Here is a 17,823-nt window from a genome sequence, read left to right as displayed (position 1 = left end):
TTCCTGTCCTTTACTGACAAGGGGGAGCATGCAGTGCTCCACCCTGTGGGGGACAATTGCCCTTCCTTCTACGCTCTCTTCCTTCCCCTATATTCTACCCCTCATTCCATCTCTGTACTGAACCTTTTGCACCATTTACCATGTTCTCAGAGCAGTTGGTAAAACAGAAAAAACTCACAGAATTAGAAATTGTTTGCAGTTTTATGCTCTGTAAAAGCCGGTCCTCTCTCCAGTGCAGATGTGATCTGAGGTCTGAGTGCCAGGCTACCATATTTCTGCCCAGAACATTGGGCATGCCACTGGGTTTAACTCCTAATTGAATAATAGTGGTTGGGTGTTACCACATGGTAACAATAATTATGGGTGTTGAGATTACATCTCACCAGTATAATGAGGGCCAGGGTGTCTACTAGTACTACCACATGTTTGGAGAAAGGACTCCATACTTAAATTAGACAGTGGATACCCTAATATTTGAATGCCTCTGCGATTCTAGGGTTATGAAGAAACTAAGGGCCTGATTTATCGAAGCATAATATTGTCTTCTGAGTTCTGAATGGTGTGAGGTAAGTGGTATATTATATGGTGTAACTTCATTGTGTAATACAATCACAGTATCATCTTGGGTCCAGTCAGGCTCATTTGTAAAAACCTTAGCTCAACCCTGGGTAGCTGTGCCTCCGAGCAGCCAAGCATAAACAATGGAACAAGTGCAAAGCAAAACAACTGAGTAAGAAAGTTCCACAACACAAAAGCAATCCAACAACAATTTATAAAAATAGATAGTCATTTTTGGACACTAAAATGAGCAAAATTGACTGGAGAGTTCCAGAAATATAATTTTTTGTAAAGTTAAACATACCTGACAGCTTTTCACTCAAAATGCAAACACGTGTTGGCAACAACAAAGGTTAGCAGAAACATTGAAAAACGCTTGTATGTTCGGGTACTCTGACTCAGTTTGGGCAAACAACTCCGGCAGAGAGCAGGTCAAGGGGGTCAGTGAAGAGTTTTGTAGAACAGTTACCTAGTTGCCAAAGTAGTTTCCAGTCCTGTTCCAGGCTCTATTAGTGAACAGCCATAGAAATTAATGGAGTGGTCTTGATGCAAACAATGCAGTATGCTGAAAGATGCTGAGGGCTACTCTTTGGTCCTCAGTCATGATGGGGTGACTTTGGCCACAGAAGTTGATATCCCTCGAAGTACTGAATGGTCCAGCAAAAGTCTACTTGCCACTGGACTACTGGTTTCTGGTTACAATGAAACCAGCAGTTCCCTTTGGTGGTGGCTAGTGCCCTTCTTACCGACCAAATTGTACTCTGACGACTCTCTTGGACGATTTTAACAACTTTTTACCCATTTCTGTTACTGATGCCAACCTGTCTACCAGGACAAAAGAGAAGCCCTTATTGTGTTTGTCCACCATTGGCCCTTCAAAGGTGACTTCCACTTTGAAGCTCACCATTTGGGCTCACACCATGAGTGGCTTTCTGCCAGGGATGGCTAACACACTCTTCCAATGGTAGGCCTCTATTGTGACCTTTCCTGGGAGTTGTTCACTACTTTCCCCAAGAGAGCAGAAGGGTGTCTTGTTTCCATCTTCTGCGAATGGCCACTTGAAAGCTTAGGCAACCGAGTGGCAACTTTCTAAAATTGTCTTTTTCTTAAAAGTTTTCTTCAAATTGGCAATCAAGTTGGGTGTAATGTAACAATTATTTTGATACCTTGAAGCACAAACTTTATTAGTCCCATGCCAGAGTTAGCACAGCTGTGTTGTCAGTTGTAACCCAGTACTTGCCATTGAGTCTACTAGCCTTACCACAGCAAAAACGACAATTTAGGGCTTTTACTGTTGGCACATGCGAAAATATATGTCCTACTTTTTAACATACAGCTCCCTGCCTTAGGACCCGATAGGCCTGATGTAGGGATGACATATAAATTCATAAGGGAGGTCTGGATTTTGTCATTAGTTTACATAGCAAAGTCGAGTTAGCAGTTTAAAAACTGCTCTACCAGTCTGAAGTGGTTGCGAGAAATGTTTTCATTTGTCACTGAAGGTGGCACAATGAGTGCTGCAGCCATGAGGTACAGCTTAACTTACTCTCCCGGCGTACCCCTGGAACCACGAACCTGGGACTTCTAAGTTACCTTATGCCAATTGGATGTTAGCCAATCAAGCATACAATTGGAAGGGTCAGAGCACTGGCACTGAGGTCTGGTTAGCAGGCTTCAGTGCACGCCTAGTTGAAAAACCAGCAGCATCAATCCAAAACTTCGGGGGCGAGTCTCTATAAAGAGGCTATTCCTTACAATTGTTGTAGACTACTGGTAAGTTGTTTGCTTATTCCTGTGTAGAGTGTGTTTCCATAGTCCTGCTTGTTGGTGACTAAAGCAAGTTTGATGGTTTTGCTGGGGTTGCTATGAAGCTACTTGAAGATTTTCCTCAACATCTTCTGGGTGTGAAAGCAAGACACAGTGTCAATGTTTACTTGCACATTCATGTCGAATTTGTTGTCTAAGACGGTCCCGATTTTCTTTGCATGGGTGCTGGGGGAAGGTGTGGGTCCTAGTTCAGCCGGCTTCCAGATGGAGTCCCAAGGGGAGGTGCTGTTACCAAAGATCATGATTTCTGTCTTGTCAGGGTGAAGTTTGAGAAATATGCTCTTCATCCAATCGGTAACTTCGGCCTTGCAAGCGATGAATGTGTTCCTGATGTTGGGAGTCATGACCAAGGGGTAGAATATGAGTTGAGGGTCGTCGGCGTAGGAAATTACGTTGATGTTGTGGGCGGTGATGGTGTTGGTCAGTGGGATCCTACATGCATCGGGCTGAATGATGAACCATGTGGTAGTCCACACGTTGTAGTTGTGGTCGCCTAAGCATAAGGGCTCAGTCGGACTCCTTGTGTTCTGCCAGTCAGGAAGGAGCAAATCCAGTGGAGGGTGGGTCCTTGGGTTCCAATATCATGTAGGCATTGTATGAGGATAAGTTGGGAGGCTGTGATGAAGGCTGCAGAAAGGTCAAGGAGTATGAGGGCAGCCGTCTCCTCTGTCCAGAATCTGTAACGGCAATGAGGGCTGTTTCCGTGCTGTGGCTGGGTCTGAAACTGGACTGATTGACATCGAGGAGTTGGTGGTTGCTGAGATGATCAGTGAGACATATGTTGATAAGTTTCTTTGGGATTTCGGGTGGGTATGGTAGCAGGTCTATAGATAACAAGTGTAGATAGAAAAGCAAAGGGTTTCTTAGAGGTGAGAGAACTGTTGTCTGATTCCAGGTAGGTGGCTAAAGCGATGGAGGATTTTAGAATAAGTGTGAGTGCTTCTCTAATGGGTTGATGTTATCCAGTGAAGGTGTGATGGGTGGCAGGGATCAGATGGGTTTCTGGAGTGCATAGACTTCATGACGGTGGCTGTCTTCTCTGAGGTGATGGCAGGCCATGAGATCAGTGTTATTTCTTAACTCAAGATGGCAAGTTGAGTTGCGAGGTCTACAGGGTCTGGTTCAGGTCTAAAAAATAAATAAAAAAATGTGCTTTGAAATGATTACAAGTGATGTATATAATTATTAAAATGAATTCATTTTTAATAAATGGTATTGTTACTTTTTTCACATTCAAAATAGGAATTTTAAAAATGGTATAGTTAAATAATATATATATATATATATATATATATATATATATTTTCAAAATTAACATTCATTCATAGTTTTAGTTTTATCTATCTTTAATAATTTAATTTAGCATTATTTCGAATTGGTTTATTTTTAATTCCCTAACTCTGTTATCTTCTATGGGAGGGTGTTGCAGTACCAGTGGTTGGCCATGTGTAGTGGAGTCCTTACCACTGTTTTTTGTAGTAACTTATACTCTGAGATTGTTAATGCCGAAAAGTAGTAAACTTATTCAAAAGTGGAAAGTTACTCAAACATGTAGAATGCCTTCATGAATCAAATGTTGATTCTCCGAAATGCCAAAGGTAGTGTAGGTGTCACATATCCTTTGTGAGGGTAACAAGGCCAATGTATGGGATTCCCAAGAGAGTAGTAAGGATAGCCTACCTCTAATTAAAATCCTCACACATTCCAGAAGAATTATCCCTGAAATTCGACAATGTTCTAAGGGACAGATGTATTAACGCATATTACGGCTGCAGATCCTGTGGTTCAGAAGATCACTGGGTTTGCAACCGCATAATCCCTTTATTTTATTTACTAAAATCATTTTGTAAGGTTTACCAGCCTGTGAATTTGGTTTAGAAATGGTTACAAATCTGAAATTTGTAACTGGCGTGTTTTGGCCAGTCTTTTCAAATCACAACTCTGTTATCATACCTAAGAGCGGTTGGCAATGATAATTCAGAATCCAAACTGTTGATTGCTTAATGCCTCTACCGTTCTCCTTAGATCCCTTCTCCTTTAGTAATCAGGGTGGCACCTTCAGAGGGAGAAAGCCGCAATCCAGGGGACCACCCCCACCTTTCAGTTTTTTTTTTTTTTTTTAAATTTATTATAAAATATGAAACCTTTTGTATTTTGAAGCAGCCTTGTTTCCTTTAAGGAAACAAAGCTGCTTAAAAAAAACAATTCAAACTTGAATGCAGTCGCAGATGGTCTGATGTCCTTTAAACGCCACCTTCAATGTGATTGTAGCCAATCAAAAAGGGTCATAAATTGAGAGCTGCTGATAACATTCATAAGGCTGGACATTCTGCAACTGCTATGATTCCTTATTTTACGAATGGAATTATTAGTACATAGGCTGATTTGCAAAATTAAATATTAGTCGCAAAATGTCTGGTTGAAAATTGAAGCCAGCATCCAAAAACATCTGACTGTATTATTAGTAAAGATACAGGTTTAATTTAGCAGTGGTTTATTCACTGTAGTTGGGCTGGTTACGCTTGATTGTGTGCTGTGTGTTTAAAGATTATGTATGCTCATGAGACACGAGGCAAATCTCTGCATTTATACGTAGGCAAGAGTAAATCTCATAAATTCATGCTTCGCTGACCTAGATGTTTGGATGGACAACAAACTGACGCACATGATCTTTCATAGGAATGATATGTAAATGATTTGAGAGATAGGAATGCGGTCTGCATATGCAGATATATGTCACATTGCTAAGCCCTGATGTTAGTTGGTACCCATAAGTCACATAAAATAGCAGAGTGACTCTGGAGATGTGCTTGATGAAAAAATAAAAGGTTGTAATATCTTACCTGCAACTTTTACTGCCACAAAATTCCTTTAACCATTTCACAAGCAGATTGCATTTTGAAATCAGGTGACACATGGACCTCAAAATGGAGGGGACTGGTAGAGTTCACTTTAGTGGGCATAGAAAGTACCAATCTACCTGTTATGTGATGCAGAGTACAGTTTTGCCAACAGTGTCAATCTTCGTTTAAAAAAATTTGCTTGATGCAGCTTGCATGTGTTTCACTCTGGCATTTAGTGATTTTGAGCTTTCTAAAAGCATAGTCTACAATAGGAGCCCCACTTAAGTCCCAAACGCAGTGTATCAAGGAGTCCACAGCATGACCTTCTTGTAACTAAGGTCAGTCTCACTGATCTGATTTAAAGTGTTTTTGTTGTCAATATCAAATCAATTTCAATGGATTTATTTAGATCTCATCCGAGATCAACAATATATACAGGCTTAAGTAATTGTTAAAACATAAAACAGTCCGTCGTCTGAAACTCGGCCTGTAGTATATAAAGACATCACTAGCACTGTTTTTGCACCAGTCTGGTTCCTTCACACCAATACTTATTGACACAAATACATTTTAGAGGCTGTAGAAAGAGTGCTGGCCTTATAGTATTCACTCCCTATTTCATGTCTTCTTCATTTGCAATTAGAACTTACACCTTTGCAAGTGGTTTATAAATTGTGGATGGGAACCTGATGGCTCATTCAGGTGCATATAGGAAGAGTGCAGTCCTAATATGGTTTACTCTCTATTTCATCTCTTATCATTTTCAATTAACACGGATGCCTTTGCATGTGGTTAGAAAATTGTGGCGGAAACCTGATTTCTCCTCCCCTCCACCTCCTCCAGGTGCAGGTTTTTTTGTACCTTTAGTGGATAAATGTATTTCATGGTGATAACATCTTTTTTTTATTTTTTTTTATTGACCACTTGCATTCTGTATTTAGGAATGAATACAGGCAGTCAGATTGTTAGTGTATCCAGCCTGAGTAAACTGGCACAGTCCTGTTGCGTTCCTTTCACCTGGAAATCACAGCTTATGTTGAATGTACCAACATGCATCGGTTCATGATAGTCCTTTGGTCTGCATCACAACTGCTTTACATCCTCCCCCCACAGCAGCCTCTGGTGTTTTCATGTGGTCAACCGAAAATGCAACGTGCATGTGGGTAGCTAAAATAGTTCTCTCTGCAGTTGATCATCCACATTGAGATTTAGGAATGATCACTCTACTTGGAGTGTTTAGAACTGCTGCCATCATCTGCCAATACTGCTACTCACTGGAGAGCCCAACTTAGTACAAAGTTACACAAACAATGAAAATTGCAAATACAATGATGTAGAAGGAGCTTCGCATTTCCAGGTTTTTTTTTAAATAACTGTGAGATGGGGTTTGTAAGTTCTAGAAACCTACATTTTTTCTGAGTCGTATACTCCTTCCATGAATAAGTTCCCTGTTGCTCAGTCTGCCTCGCTGTCATGTTACTGCTATTATGGCACACATTTGCTTAGCTTGGAAATGCCCCTCAGACTCCAATAACAATGCAATTCATTTATCATGGAATAATTGACCGACTAGTTCTCTGAAAAGTGATTTCTCATGGCATACATCCAGCTTCGCATCAGAGGCACAATTCACCAAAAATGCACGAATCACTATAGACGTACTTCTGCGATTTGAGTAGATTTACTCAATGATAGGGATTTGCAGAATCAAAATTAAAGCTACACATGTTTTATTATGCACACCACAACAGTTTTTCTGCGTGGCAAACAATTTGTAGAATACAGACAATTTACCATAATACATATGGTGGATTGTGCAGATGTACATGAAATAACTATATTATTTTGCCTTAAGGAAAATATTTTCCCCTGCAGAAACCCTTTGGGGTATACTTTATTTATCGCAGCAGTACATTTCTAGTGTGGAATGAGATTTGCTAACCTTTGATTAATTTTGAATTTGGCAGGTCACACAGCCTCTGTCATATCTGGTCAGATAATTTACTCCAAAAGTAGCTTCTCGAAGGGCTGAAAACAATCTGCGGAATTAAATGTCTGCTGATCATGATTCTTTGAACAGGGAACAGCTTTCGGATCACTTTAGTGAATTTATGCGCTACGTGGCCGCCCGAAAAATTGATGGGAACCTCTTGGAGAGAAGGAAACACTTTTGAATATCACTAAAAATAAGGGTGATGTGAAAATGAAACCGGATAAAATAGTATGGACATTTCACAAATACAGTATCAAATCAGGGGAAAAAGAGGGATGCGAACATCACCCTATAATTTATTCTCCCTCTATTCGCTAACGGATTCTGTCGTCATTACAATGTTCCTAAACTTGTTATAACCCTTACTTGTTTTTTATTTTGTTAATTTTGCTTCCTGTGCTATTTCTGTTTGGTTTTCTTTCAGAGGCAGTACTGGGAGTCTAATGGACAGTTCGGATGGGGTACCCCGTCTGTCAAGCCCTCGGGTCCACCCCCTCATTTAGATTTGGACGGACCTTAAGGTTTCCATTGACGGAACCCCCGCTGGCTCTTTCAAAGGAAGGCTCCTCTGACTGATTAGGGGCTATGAGAGGAAGGACATTACACTGCTTACCGAGAGTTCACTAGTTTTGTGTTTTCTAGAAAAAAACCTGCAGCTTTGTTAGTTTGTTTCTGAAAAAACAAAACTTTGGGAACGTTCGATGGGTGGCATCAAAACAGATGGTGGCTATACCCTAAAATGTTGTACATTGAAAGGACTCACTGTGACGGCGGGTCCTTTCATTGCACAGAGATGACTGGTGAGCTGACGGCCATCTTTACATTTGGAAGACAGTAGTCCATCTGGGTGGCAGAGGAAATGACCTCTTCTACCCTGGCAGACGGTTTTTGGTTTAGTTTGGACTTGTCATGATTTACAATTTGATGCGTATTTTATATATAATATGGCTTATTCCCTTGGGTAATATTGAGTCTATTGGTAGAAAACAGGAAAAATATTAGCAACGATATAGGTAGTGGCAATTGATTTAGAATTGTGAATGAAATCATCCTCTTCCTGCTGCTATTGTGTTCTCAACCAGTCATGTTTGTTCATTGAGTAGAATTTTAAGCAGACCCAGGCTGCAATTAATTTTCCATTGCAAAGTATCCAAATTGTAATGGCATCTGGTGTGAAACTTGTATGTATGTTTACTCAAATCACAATAAAAAAGCAAACTGGGCAAAAGTGGTTACCAATGAAGAGGCATTTGAGGAAAAATGCAGAGATCAAAATACCACTTTGTGAAGGACTGAATGAATGTTATTTGGCACAACCTATTTACTATCTTGATGATTTAGGTACAGTAGACTTTTACAATGATATGACAAGTGATTATTTGTGCACAGGATGGTCCATAAAGATCCTAAAGTCCTCTGAGATCAGGGACAGGGTGAAAGAGGTTAGTGACACAAGAGCAAAGCGCTCTGGGCGTCATCATAGCTCTTAGCCTTGAAGCGCGTGAATAAGTGTCTGTTCCAAAGTTCAAGGGTTAAAAACTAGGAAGTATCATCATACCAGTGAGTACTTGCCTTACACTCGCCATCCAAAAAAAAAAACCTGGCTTCCTGAATTTAAGGAGGCATGAAGGTAAATTAAATACAGGGGCTCTGCTTCTGGGTTGGAGGGGGAGGGGGGTGTTTGGGGTGTTACACCCCCCTAATAAATGCATTTTCTGGTAAATCGTTGTGCAACGTTATTTCAGTCGGGTATGGTGAGGTGTTTGTCAGATTTCACCAGGAATGTTTACATACTTGCATACAAAATGTATACACACTCTGTCTTCTTGGTTTTCAAAGTCCTCAAAAAATCCTGGAGATTGATGCAGTCTTGCACTGGCTTGGTTTGGGGGTAGTCCACTCTGTACTATGAGAGGAAGCTTGCAGTGATGCTCAGCGCACTGTCCCTGAGGTACGACCGATAGGAGTACTTTAGGTTTCATTGTTGTCACACAGGTCATTAATAACACATTTGTGTGCAAAATAAAAACATAAGCGGAGCGACGATTGGAAGGAATCTGGTTCGGATAATGGCTCCATGGCATCCATAAAGCAAACACTGCTAGTTTTAAAGATATTGATTTCCTTCAATTTTCCACGCTTGTCATTTTGTATTCAATATCAGGAATCTGTTACCCATTGAGATCATGTTCAATATGCAACAGAAAAGTGTATCCACGTTAAAGATTGCGTGTTGTGTATTGAAGACCCAGGGGGTTACCCGATACTCGTGTATAAGAATTTTGACATCTGACCAAGCCGAGCTCTAAGCTTATTAAAAATATTTTTGTGCCTGAGTTGAAGGTAGAACCTAATTGTTTCCTCACTACCCCTGGTCTTTACATGAGCCCCTGTCAGGGGAGCGTGGTGGATTCAGAGGTGATGGGAGGGATTAGTATTTGGAAGCAAGAGTATAGCAGCAACACCACCACCTCCCCTTGCTGCACCATGCTACTGGTAATTGTGCGGATTCGATGCTCTAGTATTGACCTGCAACAATATTGACTCAACAGAATAGACTTGTGCCTTAGCAACAAGGGCAGTAGGTGTGATGTTAAGAATAGCAACTCTACACATCCTATTGTATATTGTCGTTTACAATTTGGTTATAATCGATATTGCGGAGTCAATATTTGTGCAGGTTGATATTTTTGTAGTTAACATTGTGAAATGCTACCCTGTTAAGGCTGGTGGTGCTACAAGATGAAGCACATTCTTTGGCTTCCTTGGAGGATCCCTGTGGCTCTGTGGGGCATGTCGGCTTGACCGTTGCTTGAAGAACCATGGACATGCTCCCATAATTCACCCAGCCTCCTCCACTAGAAGAGTGGACTGACCAAGGAAGACGGTTTGCTGTTAATTCTCGTAACAAAATTGTTAGCCCACTAGGTACCATCTCACCACCCCTCTCATTACCAGCTTCATTCAGGATTTTCCTCTTTCACAGCATTTGTCACTCATTACTGCATTCAAACGCCTTCCTACACAGCAACTTGTGTCTTGCCAATTCACAGTTTTGCCGCCCATAATTTCCCATACCGGTTTAGGGCCTTGTCACTTCATTATTTCTTGTCCCGGGATTGGCATTCAAGGCAGGCTTGGCCAAAGTCCCCAAAGCTGCACATTACATACATGGTGCCTGTCTGAGTTAAGCCCTGTCCTTACTTACCCATCCTACCATAAAAGAACCTTTCAAGTGTTCTAGTGCAACCAATCGTGCTGCGACTTAACAGATGCCATTCACTAATGCGACAGTCATCATCTAGAGAAACAAACAAGATTACCTTACTTTGTGTGTGTGTGTGTGTGTGTATATATATAAATATATATATATATATCTCAAGCCATACCCCTTACCTGTAACCCTGGATTTACAGCCTCAATGTACTATTCGCACGAGCATAAACCATCACAATTACATACAACAATAAACAAAAAACAAATGTCAGTGTAACGATTTATACAAATTTATAAACTGTCTCACTATATTATTATAAAATATTCATTTATTCTTCTATTAAAACAATATAATTAGTACCACATTAAAAATTTAATCCGTATCTTTTCTTCCAAACATTTGACCCATCAATGTGTCTTATGGTACACTGTACAGAGTAGAATCATAAATCAGTCTTTTTTTTACCAATTTATACAAAATTAATATTAAAATTAGTTAAAAACAAGAAATCTGTTGATGTGGCGTTTTCGTAGTTTTCAAGTTGGTCTACACCACCTTCATCAGGACATAAAAATACAAATCACACAGAATTCTGCAAGACAGAGAAACACAAATTAATAAACTTTGGCCATTCAAACAACTATGTACAAAATATGCTGTAACTCTCTAACATTTCCTAGCTATCCTTTGTTACAAGAGTTGCCTCATCTCTTCTATATGTTTACCTCTTATCCAATTGAGGTAAATCTTATTTTCTTTTTTTTTTTTTTTAAATTGTTTGTCGATTAATTGATAATTTTCATACCTGCAGTGAATTCCTCCCTACAGTGTTAGGTTATTACTAAAAGGGGGCTTCCTTCTGCCTTCAAAATGTTGTTTACAAGCTGTTTTGGCTAAAAACTTTTACCTAGCATTAAGAAAGAACATCCAGGAGTGTAGGTCATGATTCCATTATTTGTTAGTCAACCCACTTCTACTCAAAACTTTCTTACTTCAAATAGTAGTAGTATTTTTTCTTATCTGAGAGCCCTTTATTTCTCCATCCAACACGAGCAGGTGGAGTACACATTGGAAGTACTATAAATTAATAAACCAAATAATGTATCATTTTACACTATTTTTGTTACAACTGTTTTTATTCTCCAATTTGAAAAAGGACATGCCCATTACAATATCGCTCATATTTTATTCAGTACCCATGTGAGTCCTGCTATAAAACTTTTCCTTCCTTCAATATATTAAGCCAGATAACTCCTCCCTCCTATGGTTCTCTATGTGCAAAAACCCAGTGATTATCAGTAAAACTGCTGATCACGTCATGATTCAAGCAAGCGTCTGTGGATTAAAAAATAACAATCCTTTATAATGCGCTAGTGCTCACCATAATAATTATGCCTTACTTTCTTGTATATTACACACCTTCAGCCTTCTTTTCTTTGCTTGCAGTTTATATAAGTAATGTGCTGTTTTTTTAATGGATGATTGCCAAATATGCCAAAATAATCCCTTTCTTTCCTCCTCTTGGCATTAATACCTTAATTTTCTACGGTGAAACTATTTTGTCTATCTTTGTATTCACTGTGACCTTTTAGTTTTGAGCTTTACGTTGTATTACAATCTTTACACCCTCTGATCAGGCATTTATGCATTATGCCCGGCAGTGACTGCAGTGCATTTTAGTAATCTTTTATTTTGTCTCACATGATCTCTGTGTCGGGGATATCATCATCCCTTTCTATTGAAAATACTTGTTATCATAGTTTCTATACCTCTTGTTAGAAATTGGATCTCTAGTTGACAGAGGTTTGCACTCTGTCCAAGCAGAGATGACAAACCTAGTCAGGGCAAATGAGATACACATTAAAAGTTTACCTGTGCTCAGCCTCTAGTAGCTTGGCACAGAGCAGTCAGGCTAAACTACAGAGGCAATGTGTAAAGTATGTGTGCGCACACACCGGAACAGAGTGAAAACACCACAAAAGACTCAATCCCAGTTTAGAAAAATAGCCAATATTTATCTTTGTCAAATGACTAAAACGAGAAAAATCCGACATGTAGAAGTCAAGTTATGAATTTTCAAAGATTAAATCAAAATGCGGTGCTTAGAAGACAATAGCTCCTACTGGGGCTATCTGGTCACGCTGGACTGGGGCAAATCCAAAAGCTCAGTCCAACCGCGATGGAGCAAGGGCCGGGTATAGACGTCACGCAGGCCAGCTGACAGTACCTTTGTTCTGTTGATGCTCGGTGATGTGTTAATTTAGAGGAAGTGATGCGCCGTCCTTGAAGGCGATGGTCGTTTTCTAATCAGGCAATGTCGTGAATGCGTCGATGTCCAGAAGCGTTGGTGCTGTGTCGGCCAAGCCGGGGTTGCGTTGTAAGTTGGGGGTCATTGCATCGCGGAGTCAGTGAGCTGTGTCTGCGGCTCCAGTGCAGGCAGTGGCAAAACAGCTTTTCTGCAGCGGGGTGCATCAGTTCCAAGTGATGCACCGGTGCTGTTGTGTTAGTTCTTGTGTTGCAGTACCACACTCGTCTCCAAGGGCCCAGGACTGGATTTGGCACCACTTGGCAGAGCAGGACTCACAGCAGAGGATCCCAGGTGCTGGTAGCGACATGCAGGTGAAGTTTTTGATATCCCTTAGACTTCAGAAACAGGAGGCAAGCTCAGTCAGGCCCTTGGAGAAACTTTAGATTGCAGGAAGTAGAGAGTTAGATCCAGTCCTCTCACTCCCAGACAAGAAGTAGCAGGCAGCAGGCCAATACAGCAGAGAAACAGCAAAATGGCAGTCTCTCCTGCCAGCACAGCGATCCTTCTTCCTGGTAGAATTTTCTCAGTCCAGAAGTGTTCTAAGGATATGATGTCAGAGTACCAGTACTTCTACCCAAAAAGGCTTTTGATGGACAGGTAACTTTGAAAGAAATCTCTGAAGGGTACAAGGATCCCTTTCAACTCAGCCCTGGCTCCAGACTACCAGTAGGGGGATAATCAGCCCTTTGTGTGAGGGCAGGACACAGCCTATTAAAATGTAAGTGTGAACTACCGCTCCCTGCGCAGGACGACTATCAGTATGCAGATGAATGCAGATGTGTCTCCTGTCACACCCATCCCTTCCTCTTTGTGGCTGTCTGCAGAAATGCACAAATGTAGTTGTCACGTAAACCCAGACGTGTATTCAGAGACAGGCTAAGGCACAGAATTATTAAAGTAGGAACATGCCATATTTCTAAAAGTGGCATTTTCAGACCTGCAGTTTAAGAAACAATTTTACCAACTGATGTATTTTTAAACTGTGTGTCCAGAGACTCCAAACTCCATTTTTATATCGTTTCCCAATTGGAAATTACACTTAGAAGATGTTCAAAGGTAACCCCAATGTTAGCCTAAGGGAGAGAAAGTCCTTGGAATATGAACAAGTCAATTCAAAGCGCCATGGCCGCCATGAGCATGAGCCAGAGAGTTATTGGCTCTCTGCATGAATGTCTAGAAAGGATCACGGCTGGGATGAAAGGCAAACCGAAGGAGGGGCCATCACACGCTATAACAGGAGGAAGTGTGACGTAGTGTGATGGCCAACAAAAATGTTCACTTATTAAAGTCGCCTGGGAGGGAACTTTGCACACAAAGTAGGGACATTTCACAAAATTCACCAATAAAAATGAATCATTTAAGACCAGCACAGAATAGCAGTTGTAGGCGTGGTTAAAAGCCCACAGAGAGATTACAACAGGCCAGAGCACTTGTGTGCTCAACCCTAAAAATAAATATGTTTTTCACTAACTGGACATGTTAAACTTAAAAGTACATGTCCAACTTTTTAAATACACTGGGCCCTGCAATTCGCGGGTTAGCAGAGCCCACCTTAGGGGTGACTTACATATAATAAAAAGGAAAGTTTGTGCACTTGTCAGGCCGAAACAGCAGTTTAAACTGCACACACAGGTTCTGCAATGACAGGCCTGAGACATGGCTGAAAGCCTACCGTAGTGTGTGGCACAACCAGTGCTGCAGGCCCACTAGTCGCATTCGACTTACAGGTCCTGGACACACGCAGTGCACTTTACTAGGGGCTTGCTAGTAAATCAAATATGCCAATCATGGAGAAGCCAGTCACCATATTTTAGACACAGAGCACATGCACTTTAGCACTGGATAGCAGTTGTAAGGTGAGCAGAGTCCTATGTCAGCAAAAAACAGGTTCAGCACACAGTCAAAACGGGAAGTCAGAAAGCAAAAAGCCAGGGGAAACCACTCTATAGATGCCAGGTCTAACACACCTATCATCTAAGATTATAAATAGTACGGAATTGGAGTTTCGCCTGCATGTCAGCCATTACGGTGTCAGGGTACCGTTCAACATGTTTATTGAAAATTCATTTATATAGTGTATCTGGCCTTGAACTGACTATTCTATGCAAGATCATAACTTACTACTCATAACTATAGTTTCCATTCCCGCCTCCCTACCCACAGCAACATTTTTTTATAAATAATACGGTATTAGCATGCTAGAATTTCATAATAATAACACCTGCATGGTAGCCATTATAATGTCCGGCTACCGTTATACATGTTTATTGAAAATGCTTTAATGTCATATATCTGGCACCAAATGGCCTATTCTATACAGATATTTATGCCCATTTCCTCCCCTCAGATATGACTATGGCAACAACTCTTAGTTAATGTTTCGGAGCAGCTATTCTTTTCCCCACTATTCGTGTAGGCTATGTTTTTTCTCCCTAGGTATCCATTTCCATATTCTATTGTGTGGTTCAGTCGCTTATTAGGATGTCATAAATAAGGGAGTCCGCCTCAATTAAAAAACCACCCCTCTCCTTACCTTTGGTGATATTTGTTCACCGAAAATTGTGCCGCTATATTGCTTTTAAGGCCATATTTGCACCCTACTACACAAGCCCACTGGGGGCAATCATGACATTAAATATATTTGCTGATATCCTCCCCTGGCAGTCATTCCTTATAATGTCCTACACGGCCGCCATTTCTTAGTCTATGGGGATTATCTGTCATGTTGACTTTTTACTTGCATATTTTATTCTCCCCCCACTTACCCTCCTATCAATTGAGGCATTTTTTCAAGCAACCCTTACTCATTAGGTATAGACATTCCTAGCTATTGGGCCAGTATAGTCATTCCTAACTGTTCCTAACTGCTGGGTCAGTAGTAGGGGCTAAAATGAGGCCATCTAAAGATGTCCTCATCTTAGCCCCTACTACTGACTCAACCTTAGTGACAGATGATAAGTTTTTACGAGGCCCAAGTGCATCAGGGTGAACTGCCTACCCGCCGTTGCCTGTAAATTGAAGTCCAGAAGCTCTGGCATATACATTTTTATTAAATGTAATTTTCGTAAAATTGCATGTGCAGCTACAACTGACAGGACCCTTCACAGACACTGGCGTGTTAATGATAAGGGACTGCGAACTTCATCGTTTTTTTCAAGATAGTGGAGCAGTGCTGCTCACAGAGGACAACCGCATGGCACATATTTTCCTGCTTTTCAGGAAGTAACTGGGTTTACTTTCTATCCTTAGGTTATATTGCTGGCTGGACTAAACGGGAAACAGTCTTTTCTACGCAGCGGGAGCAACATTTAGCATAGCCACCCACGCATGCGTTACTACGCTTGCCTGAACCATGCAGGTGCCTGAGCAACGCAAATGCATATGCGTGGTTGAGGCACACCGTAGGAACAGTTGGAAGAGGAACATGGTGGCCCGGTAAATGGGGCTAGGTCGGGTGGGGGGATTTTTAAAGACAGGGCGTAGTAGGGTTTAGAGTTCGGGGTGGGGGCGGGGGATTGGGGTAGTTTTTAGGACAGGGTGGAGTAGGTTTTAGGGTTCAGGGCAGGAGATCGGGGTTTATTTTAGGACAGGGCAGGTCGTTTTTAGGACACGGAGGGGTAGGTTTCAGGGTTTAGAGCGGGGGCAGGGTGCAGGGTAGTTTTTACAACAGGGTAGGTTTTAGGGTTTAGGGCAGGGAGTCAGTAGTTTTTAGGACAGGAGGGGGTAGTTTTTAGGGCAGTGTAGGTTTTAGGGTTTAGGGTGGGGTTGGAGGGTTGGGTTCGTTTTTATGACATGGATCGGTAGTTTTTAGGACAGGGTTGGTTTTGGGGTTTAGGGTGGGGGTCGGGCTAGTTTTTAGGACAGGGTGGAGTAGGTTTTAGGGTTCATGTCATGGGTGGGGTGTCAGGGTAGTTTTTAGGAAAGGGTGGGGTAGTTTTTAGGACAAGGTAGGTTTTAGGGGACAGGGCGGGGGTCAGGGTAGTTTTTAGGACACAGTGGGATAGGTTTTAGGACAGGACACTAAGTTTTAGGGTTTAGGGTGGGGCAGGGGGTTGGGGTAGTTTTGAGGACAGGACAGGATACCTTTTAGGATTTTTGGAGTGGGATTGAAGTAGTTTTTAGGACAGGGTAGGTTTAGGCGGGGGTTGGGGTCGTTTTTAGGACTGGGTGGGGTAGGTTTTAGAGTTCAGGGCTGGGGTCGGGTTAGTTTTTAGGACAAGGCAGGTAGTTTTTAGGGCAGGGTGGAGTAGGTTTCAAAGGTTTAGAGCGGGGGCAGGGGGTCATGGTAGTTTTTAGGACAGGGCAGGGTAGGTTTACGGTTTAGAGGGGGGATCAGGGTCGTTTTTAGGACAGGGTGGGGTATTTTTTAGGACATGGTAGGTTTTAGGGTTTAGGGGGGGTTGGGGTAGGTTTTAGGACAGGGCGGTGTAGGTTTTAGAGTTCAGGGTAGGAAGTGGGGTTTGGGGTAGTTTTTAGGACAGGATGGGGCAGTTTTTAGGACAGGGTAATTTTTGGGGTGTTTTAGGGGGGTATCGGGCTAGTTTTTAGGACAGGAGGGGATAGGTTTTAGGGCCCCTGGCATGGGGGGTTGGGGTAGTTTTTAGGACGAGTGGGGTAGATTTTAGGACAGGGTAGGTTTTAGGGATCAGCACAGGGGTTCAGGGTAGCTTTTAGGACAGGTTGGGGTAGGTTTTGGGACAGGACAAGGTAGGTTTTAGGGTTTATGGTGGGGGCAGGGGTTTGGGGTAGTTTTAAGACAGGCAGCGTAGGTTTCAGGACAGGGCAGGGTAGCTTTTAGGGAGGGGGTTGGGGTAGTTTTAGGACAGGGCAGGGTAGGTTTTAGTAGTTAGGGCGGTCGTCAGAATTGTTTTTAGGACAAGTAGGTTTTTCAGGTTTAGGGCTGGGGGTCGTGGTAGTTTTGAGGACAGGGTAGGGTTTAGAGCAGGAGTCTGGGTAGATTTTGGGACAGGGTGGAGTCGTTTTTAGGACAGGGTAGGGTTTAGGGTGGCAGTCGGGTAGTTTTTATGACAGGGTGGGGTAGTTATTGGACAGGGTAGGTTTTAGGGTTTAGGGTGTG

Source organism: Pleurodeles waltl, chromosome 9 (assembly GCF_031143425.1).
Source record: "Pleurodeles waltl isolate 20211129_DDA chromosome 9, aPleWal1.hap1.20221129, whole genome shotgun sequence".
In the NCBI taxonomy this organism is placed as follows: domain Eukaryota; kingdom Metazoa; phylum Chordata; class Amphibia; order Caudata; family Salamandridae; genus Pleurodeles; species Pleurodeles waltl.
This window is presented reverse-complemented; position numbering follows the sequence as displayed.